Below are 25,344 nucleotides of genomic sequence, written 5' to 3' on the forward strand. Positions count from 1 at the left end.
TCAAAAAATGCTAAATGCTCGGATTATTTTTCCTATCCACCATTCAACATGGGTAGCGAACATAGTTCTAGTGTGCAAAAAGAAAGGATAAATATGCATTTGTGTAGATTTTTGAAATCTCAGTCAACTATCATTGAAAGATAATTATCCTCTACCGATAACCGATCAAGTATTGCAGATAGTGACAGGTGCCTTGCCTATGTTAGATGGATTTTTAAGGTACAACCAAATTGAGGTAAGGGAATTTGATCAACATAAAACTGCATTTACTGTTAGATGCAACGACAGTCCCAAGGACACTGAGAGGGGGGGGGGTGAATTAGTGTCTAATCGGTTTATGGAATATTTAAACTTATTTATAACTTTGCAACCCAAATTAATGTACCGGTAAACAAGAAATAATGCAGTAAAGAGAAATAATAGAGACAACATAAATGCACACCATAACACAAGATATTTTGGCAAGGAAACCCGTTGTGGGAAAAACCTCGGTGGGATTTGTGACCCACAATATTTACTCACTGGCCAATATAAATAAATATTACTTACAACAGGGGCCTGCACATGCAGGAAGGCCAATAGCCTAGAGCACACTGCTAAATAGAAGAGTCTCACTGACTACAAAATGGATAATTAAATCCAAGATAGTGTACTACTCAAAATAGCATCTGCAATGCTTGATTCAATATCGGTTTAAGCTCAGTCAGATACCTTAACCACAACCTTTCACTATCTTAGATATACCAATAATTATCATCATATCCTTACTCTTATTACAAAATGATCTATAAGATCTCATACATATATGTGTCTTTACAATACATCATGTCAGCCTACAAATAATTAATTACATTTACAATATAATTCACATAAACAAAACTTTGTCTCATGTCGGCCTGAGTGCTGGTATACTTCATTGCCGGTGTAATCTGGATACCAGTGAATGTGCCTGTCGGTGCTGGTGCCTACTAGTGTATGATGTCTGCGATACCAGTGTATGTGTAGAAAGCTATTCCCGGTTGGTTTCCATCGATGACAACATCAACCATTCTCATTTGAGTGTAGAATGCCAACATTTACTACTCCTTGGGGTACTTTTGCGTATCACAAGATGCCTTTTGGTTTAATCAATGTGGGTGCTACCTTTCAACGGGCCATGGATTTGACTTTCCATGGTATTTTGGGAAAGTATATTGTGGTATATCTAAATGATTTCACCGTCTTTTCACAAGATCGTGAAAATCATATTTTTCATTTATAGGATGTACTAGAAAGATGTCACAAACATGACATTTCTCTTAATCCTAAGAAGTTAGTCTTCAGAGTCACTAAGGGAAAGCTTCTTGGGCATGCTATTTCTAAAGAAGGCAGTAAGATTGATCCAGAAAGAGTTAAGTCTATCCAGTCTCTCTCTTTGTCTGCTAGTAAGACAACTGTCCATTCCTTCTTTGGAAAAGTTAATTTTTTGCGTCGGTTTATCCCTGATTTTGTAGAAAAGACATGTCATATCATTGATATGATGAACAAAAAGAATAATTTCTGATGGATTTCAGAAGGAAAGGCCGAATTTAATGAGATTAAGGATGCAATTTCTCTTGCACCTGTGCTGGTTTTTCTGGATTATACCGGGTTTTATCATGTACAGTTATGCTTCTGAGCATACTATGTCTGTCATTTTTATGTAGAAGAATTTAGAGGGAGTTGAATCTCCCATTTCTTTCATGAGCTATCCTTTGAAGGATCATGAGCTTAAGTACTCCTTGGTTGAGAAGAATGGTTATGCTGTGGTGAAAGCAGTTAAGTATTTTAGATTCAATATTTTAAATTCTCACACTTTGGTTCTAGTTTTGGATATTGCAGTTAAGTTCATCTTTACTCAGCAAGAGTTTGGTACAAAGAGGGGTAACTGGATTGCAAAGATCCAAGAATATGATTTGGGGATTAAGCCTACCAAACTTAGTCGTGGAAAAGGGTTTTGTTAGCTTATAGCTGAAAATGGTTTTGATAATCAGGAACAAGATGATCCAGATCTTCCTAAGGTGTTGTTCATCAGTACAACTGACAAATGGTATTCAAATTTAGCCTATTTTCTAACTTATGGTGAATGTCCAACACATTTTTCATTTAAGGAAAAAATGAATATAAAGCTCAAATCTGCAAACTTTGTTCTTTGAGACAATAGTTTGTACAAGTGAGCCGTTAATGGTTGTTTTCTTCATTGTGTTGACAAGGCACAACAAGATAGATTATTAGAATCTTTTCATAACCAGGCATGTGGTGGACTTTTTTTACACTAGTAACTGCTCACAAGATTCCGCAAGCTAAGTATTATTGGGCAATGCTGTTTTGCGATGCTTTCAAGTGGGTACGCAAATGTATTCATTGTCAGCAATTTGTAGGCAAGCAGAAGCTTGTAACATTCCCGATGAAGCCTATGGTAATTGATGAACCTTACTAACAATAGGGAATTGATTTAATTGGTATAATCAACCCTTCTTCAAGCATAACAAGTTACATTATTCCTCTGAATAGCCTTTCCATATCCTATGCCGATTTGTGTTCTGCATTGATTAGATAAGTGCCCAAATCTTTCACAAACATAGCATTTCACATTCATTCTGCAATTTTCTGAGTTATGACCAATTTTGTTGCATTTGGAACATTGACCGGTGGGTGCATTAATATTCTGATTATTTCTAAGTCTACACTGATTTTCTCTATGACCATACTTGTTACAGTTAAAGCATTTCCCATTAAACTTATAAGCATTAGGTTGTCTTACCGGTTTGTTCTAATCTTCATTGTTTGTAGTACCGAAACTTTCTCCAACTTCAAATCCAAGTCCATTAGTATCTCCTTTAGGCTTCTGACTCTTCAGCATGTCATCAAGCTCCTCTGAAATTTTCTTGAATTTGTCTTTGTGTTTATTTGCAATAGCCAACTCATTTTCTAGAATTCCCATTTGTCTCATAAGCTCAATTTTATCATGTTGCATGTGAATCATATATGTCTTCAGCATATCATTTTCATGACTAAGTCTCAAATTTTCATTTCCAGCATCATTAAGTCTCCTAGTCAAGTCTTCTTCATTCTTCTTCCTGTCTTCAATATCTTTACATAACCTCATAGTCATATCTTGCATTTCATTCTTCACATTACTGTTTTCTTGTCTCAACTTGTTTGCAAGTTCTCTAAGAGTTTCTTTTTCATCATCATCTTTCTACATCTTCTCATGAAGTTCTTTTCTTTTATTTTGCGCTATAGCAAAGTTCTCCTAAAGTCCTTTAATGAATTCCTGTGTAGTCCTTAGATTATATTCAAGTTTGATTTTCTTCAATTTCTCTGCATCAAAATCTTCAAGAGCTCCTTCCAATTGTTTTCTTAAGTTCTCCATTTGTACTAGTGTCAGAATCTTCCTCAATCTATTAGGCTTTTGAAAATAGAGGACCAGGCTCTGATACCAATTGTTCGAATCAATGACAATCCCAAAGACATTGAGAGGGGGGGTGATGTTGGTTCTCAAATCAACATATTGGATAGGTTCTAAGGAAATGCCAACTCCTATGATCAAACCCTCCAATTGACTTGGTCAACTTATAGAGTGAACCTATTTGGTTACTAACTCTCTCACTTTAGGCTCTGCAGGACCTAGGCTGGTATACCTACTCACTAGTTGTTCCTTCAACTAATGCTTTTTATAGCAGATTCAATGTCTCAATCTAGATTCCTCCTATCTTAGAATGGCATAAGTTTCTAGGACGGAGATATAGCAGATGAGTTCAAGATTGTTGTTGTAGAAGCTATTTGATCTTTGTGCTTAGAATTTTATATGTATACACTATTGCCAACTTACTCTATGCTTCCTACTCAATTACTCCTATTGTTTTAAAATAAAATGTGATGAATATGGTGATAAGTTGTAATTTATAAATGGCCAGTGCCTTCTTTGCTGTCTGGGCTACAGAGTCTTTATATTTCCTTAGGACTTATTGTGTGAACTTGTGAGACAGTTTTTAAACCCACCCCTTTTATGGATCTGTCAGTTACTATATCTTATGAGATCAATTGAATGCCTATATCATAAGTTGCTTGAATTAATTTAACCCCACCTTTAAGGGACCACCCAAGTAAGCACTACAAAGAACAATTATAATTCACAAGCAGAACTTTTATTTCAACCTTATAACATACAACATAAATTTCACTCAAAGAATATGAATAACCTTATCTCCTTTAGATAATATCACAAGCAATTGCCAACAATGAATGAAATAATCCACAACACATATGCAAAGAAAAGACAACTGATTATATTATGTATCTGTCAAAATTTGTATAACAGGAAACTTACAAGCTGTCATATATCAGTGTCTTCTTCCTATCATCTTATATTAATTAAATTACAAGAAACCTTTCTCATATATATATGAGAGCAAATGCTATCTATGAAAAGACGTGTCTTTTCGAAACACTAATTGTCAATTTGAACATTCCTAACAAACTTAAGTAAAAAGAGATTAAGCATCCCTAAATGATGAATGTAATCATCTTCTTTAAAAGTCTTGATCTTGATGCTCTATTTCTTTAATTCTTCTCCCTGTGAAAGGTATTCGAATATCATCTGGTTGACGGTAGGGGCCATGTCTTTGCTTCGATCCAATCTTGACAGAGCCCGATCCTTGACGCTTATAAGTTCATTCCACCATTCCTCCATAGATATTAATTCTCCCTCTTTATAAATCGAGGGCATTCCAAAAGGGCTCCCATCATCCAATTCTTGAAGATCTCTTTTTAGCACATCTTCGAATTTAACATGATTCTCCATAAACAAAGTCCCTTCTATTTTCTCCTCTAGTGTCATCACATCAAGATTGATTATTACTTCATGCAATCGTGCTTTTAACCTTTCATGCTCTCTTAATGCCTTTATGGTTCCAGTGTACACCCTCCAATAATGTTCAACATGGATGAGCATGGTGTTGAACCTGTGTTCAATGATATCATTAACCATTTTATCCATCTTCTGTTGAATATTACTCACCTATTTGGTAGCCTTTTCTGCTTGATATTTCCAATACAGAACATCAGAGACATCATCCAAGCTTCGTCCTATGGGATATGCAGCATATTCATTTAAAGGAGTTCCTGTCTCAAATTGCAATATCCTTTCTTGTAGCCTCTAATTCTCTTCTTTAGTTCTTTCATATAAACCCTTATAGGTAATGTTTTCCCTGACCAAAAACTCTGTCTGATCCAAATTTAATTTGGCTACATCCAAGTTTAATTTTGCAGTGACCCTAGGGTCAGTCTTTCCTACCTGATGGATCATAAGGTGTCCAAAGGTTTCTTCAACATCCACAATAATTGGTCTTTTTCCTCTCGGATATAGTGCCCATTGTAAGAGAGCTTTTTGATCAGGATCATATCCTGAGCCTATGAACAATTTATCTATCTCTTGAGGCAATACCTGTTGATTTAGGTCTTGCTTCTTCAAGAATCCATCAAACAGAAGTGCTGAATTTATATCCCAACCTAAAAAGATGATAACACCAGCCTCCTTTAATATTTTCCTCCCCTTCTCAGGGGTCATATCTTTCATGAGAGCATCTATCTCATATTGCAGCCTTCTCATCTGCTCTTCTTCTAATCTCCCAGCCATACTTTGTCTCACATGAGCCCCCTTGTACTGGTATAAGAATGAAAGGAATTCTCCCGAGGAAGCGAATCCGTCATCTGCAACAAAGTCTTCATGCTTTGTCATCCTTATATCAACTATATCCCTAATATTAAAATCACCAGTTTCCACATCTACCTCTGCTTCAAAACTAGGTGGATAATCTTCTCTAGGGGAGTCAACAGGGATGCTACTAGCAATTGATTTTGGTGACATGTGAGCCAATGGCTTACTATCTCTTCCAGTGTTGACAAAATGGAGGAACTGTGGGGGTACTCTATGCATAATCTCTACCTCATGCTGAAGTAGTTTTTTGGCTATCTCCAAAGGATCTTGGAGGTTTCCAAGTAGGTCTCCATCCACCATCCCCCTTGCTCTTTTCCACTTGAAAGCTTCCCAAGTCATCTCGCTTCTTTCTCTCAAAACCTTGGCCTCTTCCCTTTCAAGGTTCTTGATTAAATCGTCTGGCATTTGAACCACATGTATTCTAGCCTTTAGCTTCTGTGATGCCCTTGCAACTTTTATATATCCCTCAGGATCAAAGTTCTCTCTAGGATCACCTAGAGTCATGCCATAATAATCTAACTTATTTTGAAGTAAATGATAACTTTTAGAACTTTTAACAATGAAATTAGAAAACACCAGTAACCCTGGCACAATAGATTGTTTACCAAAATCTGTGAGATGTTTGGCACTGACAGCAGACAGTTGTCTTATAATCTCTAGACTAGCCACCCTGTTTGGCACTGTAATTGGAAGCATGTATGGCTTTCCTTCATACCCGAAAACCCTGATTTCTGTATGATTAGGGTGGCAATACCAATCACCCCAGTTGTGATCAATCTGAGACTCTGGAGAGAAGTCTTTTGGCCTGAGGAATCTTTTGATTTTAGGAGACAAAGCATAATTTCTATGTTGTCTGAAGGTTGCACTGAGTGGTTTTACAAAATATTCCTGAAAGTGCCAATACTGGTTGTTTATAAATCTTTGATCCCATGCAGAAACCCACAACTGGACTGGTTTCTTCAAACCATTCTTATCATAAGCTCTGATGCTAAAATCGTCTGACCAGAAATTGAATTCTTGTCCACAATAAAGAATAATGTGCATTAATAAGGAATACAATGAGAAATGAACATTTACAAGGTCTCCTTTTAACTTTTCCAACCCATGATTTAGGGCTTCTGCAACATAAGTGGCATAGTCACATGGCCTAGGGTCTTTTGATTGTAGATCAACACATAGAACCATAACCCCAATATCCATGAGAGGATGAGCCTCTAAGCCTAATACTTGGGCTGCAACATAGTATGTATACTTGAAATATGGATGGAATTGGTTGACATCAAAAGGCACCTTGTCATCTTTACTGAAAGGAACTAAGGACTTTCCCACTTTTGGTTGGTGAATGGGTAGTCTCCATGTCCTATAGATGTCCTCTAAATTGAAGAACTCTTGCGATAGTTTCTGTATGTCAATTTTCTCTTCTACATCCCAGTCTAGATCAAACACCATATCAATGGTCTATTTGTTAATTACCACCATAGGATTCCCTCGGTAGTCACATATGGTTTTGGTTTTTGGATCATAACAATCTACTAGGGCTTTCATTAATTCAACATCCACAAATACATTCGGAACTGCCAATTTCCCTAAATTTTTCTTCCACGGGTTACTCACGGGCTCAGGAGCATCCCTTCTCTTGTAACCAAACAAGAACAACTCATGTCCTCTAATTTCAGTCCATATGTCTCATAGATGTTCAAATCTATCTTCCAACCCTTCCTCTTCACTTTTGATTTTTTTGGACCTCACACTGGATGTCGGGCACTGGTCTAGCAGATCCTGAGCTAAAGTTCTACCCTCCTTTTTCTATCATTTGGGTTTCTCTTCAGGGTTCAATTCCTTTCCTTTCCTACTCTTTTTAGAAGAAGAAGAGGGTTCCATAATTTCAATCAATGTGAGATATCACACTTACTTGGAGAATTGTCGAGCTCTTCTGACTGTTGTTTACGAACTTTAGCTAACTCCTTGTAACTTTCCATCTTTTGGCAACAAACTGGTTCTTATGAAAATTTGATCAATTCAGCTGTAATTGTGTGGGCAACTTGTGCAATAGTTAATGTCTCTGTGTTTATAACGACTACTCAAATGTTTAAACTTAATTGCAGATGTGACATCCTCAACTTGAGCTTTTAATTCCTTCGCGGGAAGTACTGTTCAACTGAAAAGATTGTGAATCGAGATTTTCATGAAACCCCTGTCTTCGGTTGAATGCTTTAATCTTTCATCAAAAGTTCATTTTCCTTGATATCAAGTCATCGGTGAATGGCCTTTGTCGAAAAACCATCTTCTAGTCTCCCCGAAATCATCCACTCCTCGATGAAATCTTTTTCGATGAATTTTTCGTGAATCTCATCGAAATCATATTTCGATGAGTTTTATACTTCGGTGAAAGTTCACGCGAGCCCTCCGAAATCCTTTTTTCTTTGATGTCCTTCTTTTATCAATGAAATCCCTCTGCTTTTATTGACATATTGTTATCGATAAGATTTGTTTTTTGATGAATGTTTTTTGAGTTTCCTCGGCAATTTTATTTCCTCGACTTCACCTTTTGTTGGCCTTTCACTTTTCGATGAAACTGGAATATCGATGAGTGGCTTCCTTCATTTACCGAAAGAGATATTCTGCCGAAGACATCTTAACTTAGTGTTTTACACTTTATGTTTTATTTTGATGAAAGTATTCTTTCGGTGAAACTCATTTTGAGATGCTCGACATGATATTTTTTGGCCGATGATCTTTTAGCTTTCACGACTTTGGGAAGATTTTTAAGTTCAAATATATTGTTCAACAGGTGAATCAGTGTCTAACCAGTTAACAAAATATTTATATTTATTTAAAACTTTGCATCCCAAAACAGTGTACCAGTAAATAAGAATTAATGTAGCAATAAGAATAACAGAGACAACATAGGAAACACACCATAACACAAGATATTTAATGAGGAAACCCGGTGTGGGAAAAACTTCGGTGGGATTTGTGACCCACAATATTTACTCACTAGCCAATGAATAAATACTACTTACAATGAGGGGCCTGGACATGCAGGGAGGCCAACTGCCTAGAGCACACTGCTCAATAAAGAATCACACTTACTACAAAATGGATTATCAAAATTCAATACAATGTACTGCTTCAAAACAACATCTCTCATGCCAGGTTCAGTACTGGTTTAAGCTCAGTCAATAACCAAAACCTTCATTGTCAATTGTATCACCTTATACAAAATTGCCTTATACTTCTCATCTCTCTACCTTCCTTCTACCTCTATTAGATCTCATACATATATGAGTCTTTTACAATATACTGTGTTGGCTTCTACAAAAGATAATTACAATTCAAAACAATAAATAAGAGTTTATTCCATGTTGGCTTGAGTGCCGGTATGCATTATTGCCGATGCCGGTGAAGTGCCTGCCAATGTATGTAGAAGTCTAATGCCGGTGCCGGTAACTGCCGGTTGGTTGCCAGATGATTGCTAGTTGGTTGCCATCAATGACAACATCAACTATTCTCATAAGAGTGTAGAATGCCAACATACACATGTCCTCATGACATCAAATCACTTCACCAAGTGGGTGGAGGCAATACCAGTTTAAGCATGCTACCTCCGAGGTGGTATGCAGGTTTCTCAAGGAAAACATAATTTCCAGATTCAGAGTTCCACACAAGATTATGACTGATAATGCAGCTGCCTTTTCTTATTTTGAGGCAATTCAATTTTGTTTTGAGTATAGTATCTCATTGGCTCATTCATCTAATTATTATCCCCAAGGTAACGGTCACACAGAATCAAGTAATAAAACTTGATTACCATCATACACAAGCTTGTGGAAGAAAATCAAAGGTCTTGGCATAAGGATCTTTATGATGCTTTGTGGACATGAGACAAAATTACACCCAAAAGAGATATTGGCATGTCATCATTTCAACTTCTTTATGGGATGATTGCAAAAATACCTATTAATTTGGAACTTTTGGCTTTAAATTAGGCTAAAGCAATTGAAGATGAAACTTTTGAAAGTGCTTTAAACAAGAGAATCATGTATCTCTCTCAGCTGGAAGAGCAAAGAACTCAAGTGGTGGATTGAACTATTCAACATCAGAAACAAGTCAAAATTATTTTTGATAAGAAATCTAAGCAAAGAGAATTTGGAGTTGGTGATAGTGTGTTGCTTTCGGATAAGCGCAGAGAACCCAAGGGTATGCATGGAAAATTTGATTTTCTTTGGCGTGGACCTTTCACCGTTCACTGTATTGTTGGAGAAAATAGCTTTATTTTATCTTATTGAGATGGTACACCATTTGCACTATCATATAGTGGTCAACACTTGAAGCATTAGTTCGACTAAGGTTTAAGTCGAATACTTGTAAATATAGTCCAAGTATTTTTATTCTTTTTATGTTTTGTTTTTTATTTGATTGACTCTCTGGCCCAATGGATAAGAAGGAAGGCACTTAGAGATATGGTTTCTATTCTTTCACTATTTCTAAGAATAAGTGAAAGGAATTCCCTAGTCAGAGCTAGTTGTTGTTCGTATTTTTGCATTCATAAAATTGGACAACTTTAAAATTTTTGTTCAAAAATGAAGATTTTACTCTAATTTATGCTTTTCGAGGCAAAATTTTTGCTTCTTTCCAATTTGGACTAATCTTTGGTTCATCCTTGATCCACGTTTCAAATTTCATCGCATTCTGAGTTCGTTTGCTTAACCTTTTCTTCAAAATCAGGTTTTTCCTCTAGACTATGAGTGGGAAATTTTCCTTCTTTTGCAAGTTAAGAGATCCTTTATGTTTTTAAGTTGTAGGGGTTTTTCAAGCAATTACAAGTGAAATTTTATTAAAAATGTGTAACTTGTAATTTTTTTTCTTTTCCATTTTCCCCTTTTTGTCTTCTAAGTTGTTTTGTAGGATTTTTTTTGTCAAATTACAAGTAAATTTAAAAATACAAGTTAATGAAAAATTGTAAGTTCTTTAAAAAGATCCTATTTTCTTTATTGTTAACTTGTAATAGGGATTCTAAAACCCGATTTCAAGCATTTTAAGTGTTTTATGTGCTCTTGCTCCTTTATAACCCGATTTTGGAAGAATGAAGGAAAAGTAAGTTTTATTTATAACTTGTAAGAGGGTTTTTAAAACTCGATTACATCTCTTTTTCCAAGTCCTGTGCCATTGCTTTCTATTGAATCTCCAAAACCCGACCACGTTTTTCCCAAGGGAATCGATTTGTGGCTTTCAATCTGAAATCTGATCCAAGAAGAAGTATTCTTGGTTGAATCCGTTTACCTCTTTGCCATGATTTTGGGGGTTTGATGATCTCTGCCACATTTTGCATATTAATGTGGGGTGTTTTGCTTTCGATTTCTGTTGTGTGTGCTCCACATTTTGAGTTCCCATATTCTGCCATTGTTGCCATGTTTGGCACATGTTTTGCATCAAGCATTCAATGAAGAGTATTTAGCGTCAAATGTGACTCTTCTTCCAAGCCATTTTTTTAATGCAAAACCGTTTTACTTGCTGCATAAAATCTCAACTTGGTGGTTTCTTAATCGATTTATAGAGCATTTCGGTTCTTCCCAAGCTCATTTGTTTTGGTCTAGGGCAGTCTTCAAGCGAGGTATGTGATTTTTAGTTTCATTTTGCTTTCTTTTGTTGTTTTAGTTTTGTAAATATTTTGCTCTTGCTTAAATTCGGGTTTCAAAATCATCTTCCCAATTGATAGATTATTTGCTGTAAAGTGGAAAATTGAATCCTAGTGACTCCCCACCTAGGAGAGAGAAAGGAAGCCACTAGGATGATTTTCACTTGGGAATAACTTTACATTCAAAAGAGGGGTTTGAATCCACTAGATGCAAATCTGAGGGAAACAAGGATGTGAATTTTGGGTGGATTGCAAGTGGTTGAAGTGTGATTTACCCTCTTTTGTAAATAAGAAAGTTGACTTGTTGACTATGTGGAAAAGAGAGGAAATGAGTGAAATGAGGTGCTACCAATTCAGGATCACGCTGTAACTTCAAATCTGAGCTAATTAAACTGACACATATATGCCCTGCAAATTTGGAGAAAAGTCGTCAGGACCGTGGCGGGAATGTACATGGTTTGCCACAAAATTTGCGAAACAAAAAGGGATCTTCCGCCTCTGCAAATGAAGCCCAAACCTGCAATTAAAGCTACTGCAACCTACACACAGAAAAGAGAAGAAATGGGGATTGTGGATAGGGGTTTGCCTTAGTCAAACCTCAGTTGAGGAATCAACCTATAAAGAAAGTAATTGCAAATGCTTGAATGTAAACAATGGAGATGTATACCTTGTAGATCTGCAACTTGTTGATGATGATTGCTTTGCTTCTTGAATGTAACCACAAATGTTGTATGAAATAGCATGTAACATGAAAAAACCCTAACACACACACATGCTTGCAAATGAATGTTGTAATGTTGCTCCAATGGATGAATGAAGAAGACTTAAATGGTTTAATACTTGATGATGACCTTAAAATCTTGTATCTTCTCCTTATGCTTGCTATCTATCTTTTTGTTGACCATCCATCCTTGAATGAGGGTATTGAATTCCCTTTTATACATGCCTCAAGGATTAACTTTCAACCACTGAAGGTCGACAAAGAGGAATAACAAACCCCAAATAGAAGAAATGCATAGGAGATCGGGCAAACCAAACATAGGGCCACCCTAAGGGGTGAGGACAGGGGCACCACGCCCCTGTCTTAGGGGGACAAGGGTACCACGCCCCTGTCCTGCCCTATTTTGGGGCTCAGACAGGGTCTAAAGAAGACACAAGATATGAAGGAGGAAGAGAGAAGGGTTGGAAATGCAAAAATAGGTCTTGATAAGGGAAGGAGATGTCATCGCCAAGGTGAGGACCCCAAATGTAGTTAAAATTGCAGGGGTTGCAATTTTATGACACTACATTTGCAAAACAATTTGTAAATGTGCGTGACTCTCCCCCTTTCTTTTTTCCTCATTACTTGTATTCAAGATTTTAAAACCCGATTACAAGTAACATTGGTAATGTTGACCTTCCCTTTGGTAAAAAGAGTTAACCTTCTTTTTACAAAAATTACAATGTTGAGATTTGCTCTAATTTTGGGTTTTATAAGTCTAATTACAAATTGAGGTTTTCCCATTTTCCAAGTTGCCAAGATGAAAATGTTCTTCTCAATATTTATCCATGTTCATCCAAGTTTGCCTTCATTGGTCAAAATTACTCTTTCCATCATTTCCTTAATTTCAAAATTCCTATTCTCACCATTACATTCATTCGTCCTGCTTTCATTCTTTTTTCCCATTATAAGTCTTCTTGCAATCAGGATTTTAAAATCCTATTGCAGTTATGTCTTCACAAGATTTTTTCCCCATTTCCATACTTGCAATATACCTTCCAAGATCTAAAATTGGTCAAGAGTATAGCCTTTAAAGTCTCTTGTTTGTTTATCGCTCCTTCTCCAAGAGCTTTAACACTAGGGTTTGAGTTTTTGCCATTTGAAGAAGCTAATATGGTTTTTTCATCAGATCATGATGTTGCTTTGACACCTCTGGATTTTCATCGCAACGCTACAGATTCCTATTCAATGACCAATTTGCTAGCATCATCTTTCCAAAAGAAGATGAAGTAATATGAAAAATATCAGAATGAGATCTCTCCTTCTCAAGTCTCTTCTTCATTGGATGAGATTAAGGATACAAAAATTGGACATGTAGATATGTCAGATTTACTTAAAAGGGTTAAAAATCTTATTGATCACAATATGCAATGCTTTTTGGATAGTCATATTCATCTTGCCTCCTCCTTCCCAGTGGCTGCCCTAGAGCCATAATTCGTTCTTACTTGTGCCGCTCACTTTGATCAGGAGACCAAAGCCATTAGAGATGATGATGGAGAGGTTGCTATCCTCATTGATGCCGAAACCATTGAAAAGATTTTCAAAATACCTACAACTCCTATTTATGTAGAGATTTCAAAAGAAAGTGCAACAAAATATTATTTTCAGAGGGATAAGGAATGCAATTGTCATATTAATAAATGGATTTATGAACCATAGACCTGTCTTACCTGGTGGGCCAAGTTGTTCGCTATGATTTCAAAGGATAAATTGGTGACACAATTACTCTCTTAAGCATGATCATGGGCTAAAAACATTCTAATATCTTGGAACCATGGATGCATCAGTTTATTGTACTCATTAGACAATCTCAACACATCTTTTGGGGTGTGATTATTAGTGATGCTTTGTGTGAACAACTTGCCAAAGTTCCTACCACCTTGTCCTTCTACACGAGTTCGTACTTGGTATATATATCAACATCACTCAGACATTTCCTTGGTCTTTCTACTAAGGGTGATCAATCGCTTGTGCCTGTGAGGGATTGTTATGATTAGTTGCCTTTGAGACCCAATAGACTTCATTATAGAAGAGTTCAAGATGATTTCTATGGTCACTACATGTGTTTATTTGATAAAACACTTAAGAATAGAAGGGTTTCAGATGCTGCATGGGAGAGAGTAAATGAATATGGTCGTGTTTTCCATTAATTCCTAACTTTTACTTATATGAGAGTTGGATGCTACAACAAATAACCATAGATGCTTCCAAGATACCCAATTGATAAGGTCATTCTTATGGAATTCAGAAGACAACTCATGGTAGTTCATGTGCAACAATTTATTCGATATAAGGCTCAAATGGAAGTATCTTCAAGTAACTCATTGCAGATTGGTCGATATTCTCTCATGATGTCTACAAAGGCTAAAGACATGGAGAATGAGCTGTAGGAGATCAAACTCAAAAGGTTCAAAGAAAGGGAAAAATTTGATTACTGGAGTATAAAAGAAAGGATTAAGAGATCCTTCACACATGTGCATCGCATAGAGGACATCTAGATTGATCTTCGCACAGAAGAGGAGATTCGTAGGATGGACTATTGCAGGCTCACACTTGAGAAAATTGTTGACTTGAACCTGGCAAACATTCAGAATGGTTAATGATGAAAATGTACTTGGTTTCGAGTATGTTGAAAAGGGAGTTAATGAAGTGCCACTTCCATCAATTCAATGGCCACAAAAAGAATGTACCTCCATTCTAGATAGGTTCCAACTTGTTTTGGCTAACACCAATGCTTGGCTCAAATGTAATGGTGTCGGACTTATCAAGATCAAGATTGACAAATATGATGATTCTATAGGGCCTATTGGATGCAAGTTTGAAATCAAAATTGATAACAAGGAGGGTGCATCATCTTCTACTACACAAATTAAATTCAGAGTCAATAGAGCAATGCTAATTCCTCTTGAATAAGTAACAGTTGAAGGAAAAAGAGAAACCTCAACTTCATATTTTAATTATTAATTTTGAAGATCTAGTGGAAGAACAACAACAAGATGATGCTCCTAAATCCACAACTTTAGAGTCACCTCATGAAGTTACTTGTCAGGTTCCATTGGATGTGCCCATGTATCCTCTTGATACTGATGTGGATTATTTTTTCCACCACTTACATTGCTCTTATTCAATTGAGTGTGTCTTCTCAGAGCGTCATTCCAATTTTAGCATCAAATCCATTTCTTGATCACTCACATGAGGGCTTGTCAAATGTTTTCAAAGAGAATCTTGCATATGTCTCTTTTCCTAACTTGTCACTATTAGAAATAGATACTTCTACTATCAATTTTGACAAGTTCATGATGCAATCATCACATCCTTTGGTTACTGAGCAAGCAATGATTGTTGTTCAAATAAAAAAATCTCCTAGGGTAACAACTATAGTCCAAATGGAACTTGATTCTTCACCACCTCCATGAATTTTTGAAACAAGTTCGATGGCTTTGCCTCCATGGCTAAGCTCCTTCACTCCCAAGAGAAAGAAACAAGAAATTTCTCCTAATATCTATGAATTTCAGCAACTTAAAAACTCTAAACCCAAAGCTGCTAAAAGGTCTAAGATAGTTTCAAGAGTGATAGTTGATAGCAACAGAATGAAAGCTACAAAAATTGTTGAGCCAATCATGGATAAGCCACATGAAAAGATGCAAGGTTATGACTACTGAATCACAAGCGTGGAACTTGGTAAACAAACACATACAATTGTCATGCATGATGCTCAACACTTAGTGACTTCATTGGTGCAACAATATGATGAGCTCCTGGAAAAGAAAGACAAGCTGAAAGAAGATAATTTGGAGCTTATCTCAATGATTCAAAAGATCACTAAGTCTTTTGAAGAGGGAATTAACTCTTAAACTTCACTCATGTTAGAAGAATTAGTTAGGTAGGTTGAAAGGACTGTGCAAAAAGCACAAGCAATTGATTCTTGGGTAGATCAACTTTCTGATCAATGTGCTCAAGTTGTTAAATAAACATTTCAAGAAATGGTCAAGTTGGAAATAACGAAGGTGAAATTGAAGTAGACTTATGAAGCTTTCAAATAGGATCTGGAAAAGGTTGAGAGCAACTTAAAAGATTGGCGTAGGTTGCCAAAAGAAAAATTGGATGTTCTATAAGAGAATAAAATTATTCCAAAATTTCAACTCTGGCAAGAAATGGTGCTTAGGGTAGGATTTTGGGCGGTTTAGGGGAGGGTTTTAGGTGATGCTTTTGCGGTCCCTGGCAGACCCCTTCTGGGTTCACAGGGAGCTAGCTCCAGATCCCCAGGATCTGATGGCTTTAAAGACAACCAGGGTGATGCAGATTCTGAAGATGGTGGGGACCCAAAAATGGGTTTTTCAGGTGGACCCAGGGGACGGATCATGGGCTTCTCGGGGTCCTGTCATGGGGGCAACATAACAAGCCTTTTTGATCAGAGCCACAAATAATTGTTGGGCTACGTTATTTGGGGTCAAGCCAACCGGAAAGTCCTCTTTTCCACCTGTCTCTATTACTTATGATAAGGCCAGTGGAAAGGTTGCTTTGTCTATCTCAGACTAGGTGATTGATCACAACATCGATGTTATGGCACTCACCCTTGTTGGGAAGTTCACTGGACCTAGACCCAACATAGAATGAGTTAGGGTTTTTGTAAGTCGAAGGTGGAAGATTAAAGGGAAAGTTGAGGTTTTGACTCTCCCTCAGAGTTTTTTCTCCTTTGCATTCTCATGTGTTTAGGATATCACAACTATTCTTTGTGGTGGTCCATGGATTATGGGGAGGTCCTCCTTAACCCTTAAGAAGTGGAGTCCGAATATGGATATGTCTGATGCCTTTTTTGAAACCATTCCTATATGGGTTAAACTACCAGGGCTTCCATTGGAATACTAGCATGAAGATATTTTTAAGGGCATTGCTAGAGTGTTTGGTGAACTCCGATCCATTGACCCAATGACGACGACTAGGAAGAGAATAGTCTATGCCCAGATTTGTGTGGGGGTGTCCAGATCTAAGGATCTTCCTTCGTCGATTGAGATGGTGTCGAAGTTGGGTACGCTTGTTCAAACTATTGATTTTGAATCTTTGCCTTTTGTTTGCTTTTTGTGTAAAAAGGGGTCAAAGAAATGTCCTCAGAACCCTAAGATAGATTCTAATAAAGGAGCTAATGTCTGGAAACCCAAAACTATTGAAGCTAATACCCAGATTAAGATGGGTGGTTTTGTGCACTAGAAAGGGCCTAATGGAAGCCATGAAACCAATAAGAAAAATGTTGTTCAACATGACTAGAACGATGAGGTGAAAGTTATAGGCCAGAAGGAATATAACAGATAAAGTATTCATGGTGATCAAAATAATGAGGCCACTGACATAGATCTGATGATCATATCTGAGGAGGGTCATGATTAGGTTGAAGAGGAGATAACTAAGGATAATGTGATTGTTGAAAAGGTTGAAGAACATGTCTTGGTGGAAGATTTGGAGGAGGGAGAACTTTCCCTGAACCCCAACAGATCTAGGGATATGGAAGAATGCTCCTTCAAAGATTGACAATATTCTCTGGTTCTTGGATCATTGTTTGGAACTCTTGAGTTCAATGAGCTGAAGAAGAATCTAGAGGATGACTCTTCATCACAACACTCTACCTGTAACCTCCCTGACTTTGACCCAAATATTGTTATTCCGGATACCCTGCAGTCCCCAAAGATAGATAGTTCTATGGGTTTAGAAGGAATTGAATTTAATGAAGAAATGAGCTATACTAAGGTAGTGTCGAAGAAAAAGAAGTCTCACTAGAAGCCTAGAGTTATAACTTGTAACAGAGTGAAGGGAAATTGTTTCATGAAGGCAAAATGTGGTGGGCCACCTCGAAGTGTAGGGAAAAAATCTAAGAGAATGGCAAAGAGAGCAGGAGAGCATAAAAAAATTAGTGGATGGATCACAAAAAACGATCCATGATAGTCTATTCAATTCCCCTGGTAAGAAATGAAGATTCTATCTTGGAATATTAGAGGTCTTAATAGTAGTCATAAATAGGACATTGTCCGTAATATTATTAGGGATCATAGACCAAATATTTTACTTATTCAAGAAACTAAAATGACTAAAGATAAGGTGGAGAAAATTAAGCTCTCTAAATTTTGTGATTCTTATCGGAGCAGCTCTGATGGGGCTTCTGGGGGAGTTTCTACCCTCTGGAATACCAAGTATATTCATGGTACTCCTATCTGCCACAATAGTAACTATGTTGCTACTTTGTTTAAACATTTAAGTGATGGGTTTTCTTGGATTCTCTCCAATGTGTATGCTCCTAACAATAAAGTTTGCAGGAGGAAATTTTGTTTAAAGCTCTCTTCTTTTCGTAGCTATTATCCCAACACTCCCTGGCTTATTATGGGGGATTTTAATACCCCTCTTACAGATGCTAAGAAATTTGGGGGATCCCAGATACAGATTCACAACAAATTGGACCTAGTTGACTTCATCAATGGTCAAGGTCTGGTGGATTTAGATTTATCTGGAGCTTCCTTTACCTAGTTGTTACCGCGTCATTCTTCCTTCATAATAAGAGTAAATTCCCCTTTAAAATTTCATTCGGAGTCCTTGTCTTTCTTGCAATGCCTCGGTTTGAGCCCTTAGTCCGTTTGTAAATTGTCTTTAAATAAAAAAATGTCAAGTTTTAGTAATTGGTTGAACTCCGTGAACACATTGAACCATCTTGAATCAGGTTCATTCAGTTCAATCAGGTTCATTCAGTTCAATTCGGTTCATTCAGTTCAAGCAGGTTCATTCAGTTCAATCGAGTTCATTCAGTTCAAACAGGTTCATTCAGTTCAAGCAGGTTCATTCAGTTCAAGCAGGTTCAAAATGGTTCAAAGTAGTTCAGTAGATTCCAAAAGTTCAAGCATTTCAGAAATGTTCAACATGTTCAATGAAGTTCAAAGGTTCAACACACAACCAAAATGGAGAGGCAAAGCAATCAGTGGACAAATTTGGTCAACCAACAAAGTTTGGAAGAGGAATATTGATTTACCATTTACTTAGTCTCTGTGCAGGGGGTATATCTCTCACTTCAATAATTGGATCAAGCTGGATTTTGGATATGTTTTATGAAACCTATTTTTATAAGTTCTCACCAAAGGAATTGTGGAAATTCAATCTGGTCTGCAAGATACACTTAACAAAATACAAGTCTAGAACAAAGAACATTTTCTGATTTTTGTGACAGAAAAACCGTCATGTTGCGGGGGGCATAGCTTTTTATTCCACTGTTGGATTTTTCTCATTTTTTGATATGTTGTGCATAGAAAAGGTGCGCACATTTCCACTAGAGAGATTAACCGAATTATGTCTCGTTTAAAAGATATGGATGACTGAGTGCGGGTCTATCCAAAATGACTAGCAGCAACCGAGTTTCTTGTTTTCAAATATTAACAAGGCATGACTTATATTTGTAATGAAGGAGCCCATAATTAATTCATAAAACTTATATTTTAAGTTATAATGTTTTCATATTAAAACATTATGATTAAAGATTACATTGAAGCCAAGAAAGTGTTGAAAGAATGAAGACAATTATTTATATCCAGCTGTCAGTATATGATATGTCAGGATTCAGTTTTTGGAACTGAAAGTTTCTCACCGAGAGGAAAAGAAGGATAAATATGAAAGGAAAGAGATAGAGAAGGGGTTAGATCTAGTAAGGAAATTTTAGTTAGTTTTTGTTTTCCCTCTATTTCGTGAAGTTTTTGTTTTTGAAGAAGGAAGGATCAGACTTTTAAATCTGAAATGGAAAAGGATTTATAGATGTATTATCATGCCTTTGTTGCAGGAGAATATATATATAAAGATCATATTTTTTTTGGGAGAAGGAAAATCTATGGGTTTTGAATCTGTGTAGATACATATCTTTGCATATGCTTATCTAATCAAATAGCAATAATGACCTTTCTATTGCAGAGAATTATTATTTTTCTGGTACTCCTTCCTTTGGGTGTTTGTTCTTGAGAAATGATTTGTGTTTGAAAATAGATTCATTTTCTCTTATCTATTCATTTCTTATTGGAATTGTAGGAATGGTGTCCTGAACTTTGATTCAGTTACTTTCATCTCTTGCATTGTAAAGATTAGAAAGATGGGTTTTCTCAAAAAATATGTGAAATATTGGCCTCTCATCCAAGAATGAAGTAGGCAGCCTTACATGCTTTCAGGTTAAAAGCTACTGCTAAAATAAAATTAACTAGATTATTCCTTGAATAACTGAAATAGGGAGCTGTACCTATGAAAAATTCAGAGGGAAGTGGTTTATACAACACTTACCCAACTGTTTAGTGGAACACTAGTCCTTAAAAGAAGGCGACAGAGTTCAAAATTGATCATTTTAAAAAGGGACAACTCTGTTCACTAACACTAGTCCAATCATCGAGTTGGTACTGACCCGATTCAAGTTAAGCTTGATAGGGCCTTGATCTCTATTGATTAGATCCAACATTATATCTGCTCTCTGAATTCTATGCTTAGAATTAGATCTGACCATCTTCTTATATGTCTGATGCCTAAGCCTAAAAATGGTTTGAGAACGAGGTTTCCATTCAGATATGAGAAAATGTGGCCATCCCACCCAAACCTCTTCAGTAGCGTAAAGGATTTGTGGAATGTTCATGTGGATGGCTCTTCTATATTCCAGGTGGCTAAAAAATTGAGGCATGTCAAGGATAGGGTTAAAAAATGGAATAGAGAAGTCTTTGGGGACATCTTTATTCAGAAATCTGCTATTCAGGAGGAGTTGGCCATGATCCAGGGTAAAGTTCAACATGAAGGATATGTGAATGATAATTTTTCTAAGGACAGTGAGATTCTGTATAAATACCACAATTTAATTGCTTAGGAAGAGACCTTTTGGAGGTAGAGATCTCGAGCCTTATGGCTCAAAGATGGTGATAAAAATACCTTATTCTTCCATATCTCTACCCTCAAACATAGGGCTGCTAACAAAATTGGTCACCTGATGAAGAATGGGAGAAGAATTAATAATGAGGATGAAATCAGTAGAGATTTTGTTGATTTTTTTGCTGATCTTATGAAGAAAGATACGCTTTTAGACCTAGAGGCTCAGAATATGTTGGCTGATACTATACCCAAAATCCTTTCTGAGAGCCAAAACCATAATCTTGCTGTCATTCCTTCTAAGGAGGAGATTAGGAGTGTTTTATTTTCTTTTGATGGTAGTAAATCTCCTAGACCTGATGCCTTTCCTATGTTTTTAGGTCAACACTTTTGGGATGTGGTAGGGGAAGATTTCTCCAATGCTATCAAAGAATTTTTTGGAGCCAGATCTCTGCTGAAGGAACTTAATGCTACCTTAATTGTCCTTACTCCTAAGAAGCAAGGGGTTGATTCGTTGGATGCTTTTAGGCCTATCAACTTGTGCAACTCTTTCTACAAAATTATTTCCAAGGTTCTTACATCAAGATTGTTGGGTGTTCTTCCTCTTTTGATCTCCCCTCAACAAAATGGCTTTGTGCCAAGTAGACAAATTATTGACTCCATCATCACAGTTCATGAAAATATTCATTCTCTTTTGGAGGCGAAGTCTCAAGGTTTCCTTATGAAATTGGTAATTGATAAATCCTATGATAGGGTGGATTGGTGCTTCTTAAAAAAAGTTCTCTAGGCATTCGGTTTCTCCGGCAAGTTGATTAGTTTGATTTGGTAGCTCATTTCTACTACCTCTTCTACTGTTATTGTCAATGGTTCACCGTCCCACTTCTTTAGAACTTCGAGGGGTCTTAGACAAGGTGACCCCATCTTTCCTATTCTTTTCATAATAATGGCAAAATTTTTGGGAAGATGCATTCATAAAAAAGTTGTTGATGGTTCCCTGAAAGGTCTCAAACCGTCATCGGCCAATTTGATTTGCTCTCATCAATAGTTTGTTGATGATATTATCTTAATGGGTAGCTCCTTTTTTGGAGAAGACAGATTAATCAACTCAATTCTCAACATCTATGAAAAAGCCTCTGGATAGATGGTTAATAGAACTAAAGGTTTTATATATTTTATCAACACTCCCGAGCAGCGCCAAATGAAGATTACTGACATTCTTGCTGCCTAATTGGTAAGCTCCCCTCTACTTACTCGGGCCTCCCTCTGGGATCTAAACCTTCTGAGACCTTTTGGAAATCTTTAATTGATTGATTTAATAGGAAGTTGGCTGGATGGAAAGGTAACCTTTTGAGTTAGGTTGGTAAAATTCAGTTGCTAAAAGCTACTCTTCAGAACCTCCCTTTGTATGCTCTTAGTTTGTTCAAAATTCCCTCTAAATTTGCTGATATCATTGACAAAATTCAAAAAAGATTCCTTTGGTTAGGCGTTGAGGAGAAGAGAAGAATCCCTTTGGTTGCCTGGGAGAATGTCTGCAAGCCAAGGAGAGTTGGTGGTTTGGGTATTAGAAGCATCAAAACCTTTAATATTGCTCTGCTGGCTAAACAGGTTTGGATGTCCACCAATGGAATCTGCCCTCTAGAAATCCCTTCATAAAGAAGATCTGGCTTTTTGTGTTTCCTCATATGGCATGGAGCTTATGGAAAGAACGTAACAATCACATCTTCAAAGACACCCATCTCTCGCCTGATATTATTTTCAAGAAAAATTATAGAGCCATCTCTGATAACCTCTCGGTTGTTAGCCCCAATGTTCTCTCTCTCACAGTGGCATCCTAAAGGATTATGAAGTCAATGTTGTCAAGGGCTGGAATCTTGGTCATCATATGGTTACACCTAAGGTCAACCTCCAGGATAAAATTCGTTGGAACTTTCCTCCCCAAGATTGGGTCAAAATCAATTTTGATGGCGCGGCTAAAGGGAACCCGAGTCAAGCTGGTTGTGGTGGAGTGATATGGGATCACAATGGCAACTTCATTTCTGCTATTTCTATCCCTCTTGGTAAATAGACTAATAATGTTGCCGAAGCCATAGGGGCATATCACAGTCTTAAACTTGCAAAACAAAACAATTGTAAGCTTGTTTGGGTCGAGGGGGATTCTAAGAACATTATCAACTACTTTAAAGGAAATTCTACTCCGGCTTGGAATGTTGATATTTGGTTGAAAAAAGACAAAGACATTATTAAAACCTTTGATAAATGTATGTTTTCTCATGTTTATAGGCAAGCCAATGTGGTTGCTGTAAGACCCAACTTTGTTGGACCCATGGTGACAGGTTGGACTCTGAACTTGCGATGTATCTTCTCTGCGAGCGAAGTCAGGGGAGTAAAGCTAATGATTATTAGTGCTATTATGACTTTGCGTGTTTTTAGAACTACCAATACCTTCTGTTATGAGACAGGTGGCCAGAGAGGACATAATAATCAATGTAATTTATTTTGCATGTTTTGTGGGTGCTTTCATACATTTTCTGAGGATTGTCTTAACTCTGAAAATTTGCTACAGAGAGAATTACAAAGAGCTTGAGAAAATGGGTGGTGCCAGAAAGATAATTGAGTTGCCTAGCTGTATGCAACTTAAGAATGAAAAGAAGCTTTGGCGCATTCTAAAGAAAGGTGGGTTTACTAATTACATTAAGAGGCTTCAAGGAAGAAATCAAGATGTTACTAGGTATTTTGCTAAAAACTGGAAGGATGGCTCGATTATTCTTCACGGTTGGAGGTTCCTGGTAGATGAAGCCCTTATTGCTCAGGTCACTGGGTTATCTATGAATGGCATGAAGTGTTATAGAGATAGGGTGTACACAGAGCAAGCTATGTAGAGTTTCCCTAAGGAGGAGGAGGAGCGGGCTAAAATTGTCAAGAAGACGGCTAGCTACTATGATATTGCGGTCATCAAACCTTTCTGAAAAAAGCTTCTCAAGGTAATTATGAGTTATCTTACTTTGGATGATCGGTATAATAGGGTGTATGGCCACCATTTTGTTATTCTGAATCATTTCCGCCATGGAGTGAAAATGTCTTTCCTATTCTACCTCATGTATGCCCTTAGGGCTAATTTCAGTGACCACCGTAAGAACCCTGCTAAGTTTCCTATTGTGCATGAAGGCTTGTTGGTTCTTATTTATGCACATTTTCATGCTCTTCCTCCCCCTAAGGATTTTATTGATATTTCTTCTAAGAATGATGAGAATAGTGTGGGAGACTCTGAGAATGGCGATTCTAGGTCTGGGTCTAAGGAGACTACACCTCCCCTGAAAAAAGCTAAAGTAGAAACTCCTTCGAGCTCTAAACCCAAATTGAGGAAGGGTTCAATTGGTCATAAAAACATTGTTATGTCCTCCTCCTCTACTTTGGCTGAGATTGGCTCCCCCTCTTCTTCTGAGAAGGCTGATGATGATAAGAACCCTAGTAACCCTGATGTCTTGACCTCTCCTCTTTCCTTTAAGGAGACTGGTAATATGGGTGTGGCTGGTATTGCTGACCTTAATCCTAAAAGTGATGAGATAAATGATAAGAGGGAGGATTATGAAAATGTGTTGGGTTTAGCTCATGATCATGCAATTGGCACCTTTAGTTTGTTCAAGTGGCTATTTCATGAACTCAAAGACATCCAGATCAACTAAAGAGCTTTGCCTAGCAAAATGGTTTCCCTTCCTAATGGCTCTTCTCTTGGTCTGCACAATGATGGGAACTAGACTGAGGATGAGAAGAATTTGGCCATGGACTGTATCAAGAAAATAGGGGAAGGGGTTGACTAGCTTAAGAAAAATCTGGAGGAACACATCAACTAGGTTGAGGATGGCTACAAAAAATCCAGGACACCCTCAAGACCATTATGGTTAGCAATCATAAAATTGTTAAATAGTCTGCAATGGTTATGAATACCATGGTGAAAATCCTGAACCAACCAGATAAGACTGTTGTTGTTATTGGTGAGGAAGCTGAGGTGGCTCAAAGTGGTGGAGGACTCTACAAAAGGACTCAGGGGAACATGAAGAAGAAGGTGGCCTTTCAGAAATTGTATCATAATGCTATGCAGGTTGCCGTTGACACCATGAATGCCCTAGAGGCTGAGGTCACTGAGACCCTCAGAAGCCTAATGTAATTGGGTTGTTTTCTATTGCTGGTTCTTTCTGTGTCTAGGTTTGGTCTTTGTGGTGTCTTTTTGTGCCTAACTGGGCTTTTGCTGTCTCTTTGGTTGCCGATTTCTATACCTATCCTTGTAGCCTGTTTTGTTTTGGAAGTTGCTTTCTGATTCTAATCCTCTTATAATAATTTTGTAAA

This window comes from Cryptomeria japonica, chromosome 7 (genome assembly GCF_030272615.1).
Source record: "Cryptomeria japonica chromosome 7, Sugi_1.0, whole genome shotgun sequence".
NCBI lineage: Eukaryota > Viridiplantae > Streptophyta > Pinopsida > Cupressales > Cupressaceae > Cryptomeria > Cryptomeria japonica.